Raw genomic sequence first — 3710 nt, forward strand, 5'->3', positions numbered from 1 at the left:
TAAACGAAAGCCTGCATAATGTCCACCTTCCTGGTCTTTGAAATAATAAAAATTTGAAGCCTTCCAACTAATATATTTATGTAATCAGGTTGATCGTTGGCTCAGCGTGCTGCCAGTGAAGCGCTTGCCAACATAATTAACACTGGCCATATGGATTTTATTCCAGGGAAGTAAACAGAAACTAGACCTGAGAACATTTTTTCATTCATTGTATCTGGGCACTGAATTACCAGTCATAAAGGGGGGGGGGGCAACGGAAGCCATCTGTCCCTAAACAGGAGGGCACTTGGTTAATGATGGTAGAAAGCTTGATGTATATGGAAAAATACAGGGATTAAGGAAGAAATTGTTGCTGTTTGAAATAGTTCACATCTAGGCAAACATGCCATTTGAACGAATAAGAGCATGTCATTCAGAGGAATCGAGAGATGTGGCTGAGGTGCTAGACGGGTTTGGGGGCAATGATGGGCTGGATGTGAACCAGCAAACTGAAGCTGAATCCTGAAGACAGGTGTTATGTGTTTCAAGTTATCAAGTCCACAAGGTGGGAAGACAGCCTGCTCTATTTGGGGTTAAAGTCCCTTGGAAGCAGCAGTTCATTGCATGGGGGTACCCCTAGATCCAATGCTGTTATTTGTGGTCCAGGTGGCCTCAGTGGCTAGGAGTGTCTACATCCAGCTGTGGCTAATTTGCCATCTGCAGCTTCTTTTGGACATACCCTCCAACACCCAAATTAGGATGCTCCTTTTTTTCGTTCTGAGCTCTTGTGCATGCACAAGAGTGTGAGACCAAAAAAGAAGCAGCTTGCGCTCTGGTGCGAGCCAGCTGACTCTTGATAGTTCTTCCACCTCAGAAGTTCAGGGTGGCGCTGGCCCAATGATCTCCCCACATAGGTGTGCTTGGTACTTTTGCTATAGAGCTTTTGGCAAATGCTGAAAAGCACACCTCTCTACCCCGGCACTTAAGATGTTTGTTTTCAGAGTCTGCCCTATTCCTGCGACTGCAATCTGTTTTACATGTTTTTCATTCTGAATTGTTGTAACCTGCCCTGGGACCCGCTGGTGGCATTATTATTTATTAAATTTTAAAACTCTGACTGTCTTGGGGCCCAAATGCTACCAATATTTGCCAACTTTCATGCAGGGAACATCTGAAAATGAAATAAGTGAATAGTCTCTAACTTTTTTATTTTCTGCCAGAATTGAAGCAATTTGCAGATATGGGTGCACTGTCTGAGGGGATGAAGCCTGCCAAATTTCAGGATGATAAGTGCAGTGATTCTCCTGCATGAACAGGCATTAGCATTTTGGAGTGGGTAAAATGGAAATCTCTTAACCTCCTCTTGTAGGCAATCAGTCTGAAAATTGGTGCCCCTGGGAAAGTAACAATAGGCTGGCAATGCACAACATAACTGAAAGCTTTATATAAGGGACAAACAGGCCAAGTTGACAGGAGGAAAGAACCAGATGAGGAGGAGGAGGGAATAAGATCAGCAGGGGATACCCGTCTCATGGCCCCACAAAGGAGTGTTTCCCGTTGTGTAGTGACCCCGGAAAGTGCCTTCTCTGTGGTAGCACCTAGATTGTGGAACTTCCTTCTCCTGGGGATGCATCAGTCATCTTTGGTACTAACCTTTCATCTCCAACGCAAGATTCAGCCAAGCTTCTGGGAAACTTGTCTAGAGATGCTACATTTAGCAATTTTGCAGGCATACTAGTTTTGCCAGTTTGGGTTGCTTTGAAATGTGGGTGTTGGGCAGGATTAGGTAGTGCAGCCTGCACTACTCCACCCAAGCCACTTCCTCAACACAACCGTGTGCTTGTGTGTGCAGCTATGTCACAGGGTTACTGTGAGAAGAATGAACAAGGATAATATTTTATATGTCTGAAGAGGTGTTACTAGCTCGTCTCATAGTAGCAACAGTTAAAGAAGCACTTGTTTGCTGCAGCAAAAATAAAACATCCTGTGGTACCTCACTCAGCATTTATTGTTGTGTCAGTTTTTATAGGTGCTAGACCTAGTTCTCAGAGTGGCCAACCAGTTGCTTCTTGGAAACCTGCAAACAGGACCCGAGTTCAAGAGCACTCTCCCCTCCTGCAGTTTCCAGCATTGGGTATTCAGAAGGATTCTGCCTCCCACGGTGGAGGCAGAGCATAGCCATCATGGCTAGTAGCCACTGGTAGCCTTCTCTTCCATGAATTTGTCCAATCCTTAAAGACATCAAAATTGGAGGCCTTCACTGCAGCGAAGGTGTTGCTGCTATGTTGAACTCCAAACCAAAGGGCACTACATGCGTTATCTGGGCTAGAACACATTCTTTTGATGAAGAATGTTTTCTCAGTTTTATCAATTTCCATGTGTGCTGCAGAGTAGCAGCAGAAAAGCAGGAGCTGTTTGCAATAAGAAATCTACTTCTTGCCCACTGTACACCCCACCTTCCTGTAGCTATGCTTGTAGTGAGGGAGATTTGTCGGGAGTAAGGACATTCTGTTATTTATTAAATTTCTATACAGCCCTTCATCTAAGGATCACAGGGCAGCTCACAATATAAAAACACCAAAACATGTAACTTAGTAACAAATAAACCAATAGCCCTGCATGTTTAAAAGGCCATAGAATGTCAATTTGGTGGCCAGGTTGCTCACTAGGGCAAGACCATTTGAATATATTACACAGATCTTGACTCAACTGCAATGGCTGCCAATGTTTCTGGGCTCAATTCAAAGTGCTGGTTTTGACCTGTAAATATAAAGCATGGGTAGGCAAACTAAGGCCCAGGGGCCAGATCCGGCCCAATTGCCTTCTAAATCCAGCCCGCAGACGGTCTGGGAATCAGCGTGTTTTTACATGAGTAGAATGTGTCCTTTCATTTAAAATGCATCTCTGGGTTATTTGTGGGGCATAGGAATTCATTCACCCCCCCCCCATATAGTCTGGCCCCCCACAAGGTCTGAGGGACAGTGGACCGGTCACCTGCTGAAAAAGCTGACCCCTGGTATAAAGCCTTAAATGGCTCATGACTCAAATACCTAAAGGATTGTCTGTCTCCATATGAACCTAATCCAGACACAGGATCATGGTCTGGGATCATGCTTCCTCCACAAGAAGTCTGGAGGGTGGCAACGGGAGTGGCTCTTTTCTCTTGGCAGAAAACTTCCCTCTTCAACCAGGCCTTGGGCTGATTAACATGCAATACCCTTTTAGATGTGTTGTGTGGTGGTGGTGGGGTTACTGGTTTGTTTTTTTGGCAGAAGTTAGGCTGCAGCTAGGAGCAGGGATCATCCTTATTTCACTCCCTGCAACCAGAAAACAGGGTTGCAGGGTGGTGGGGCAGTTCCTTGCTAGTTTTCATTAGGTGAAGATGCTAATGTACCATGTATGTCCTTCTGTGAATTACCATTTCGAGGTAATGCGCCTTATTAGCGCCATTAAGTATAAGTGAAAAATGAACGTGTGAAAGTGGGTCTCTTGTGCATTGGGAATCGGGAGGCAGGTCTCTACTCTGGACCAGTTGAACCCCACTGAGGTATACTCTCCTCCACTCCACCTCCCTTACTGAGGGGAAGAAAGAGTTGCTGAAGGGGAAATAAAATCCCGCCTTTTCTGCTCCACCCCGTGACCTAGGCTACCAACCACAGAGAAGACTGGGGGGGGGGGGATGAACGCGCGTCTCCCACCCGTTCCTTCCTGCCCTCAACTTCTCCTCTATC

The sequence above is a fragment of the Podarcis tiliguerta genome (assembly GCF_965153285.1).
Source record: "Podarcis tiliguerta genome assembly, chromosome: 8".
Lineage (NCBI taxonomy): Eukaryota > Metazoa > Chordata > Lepidosauria > Squamata > Lacertidae > Podarcis > Podarcis tiliguerta.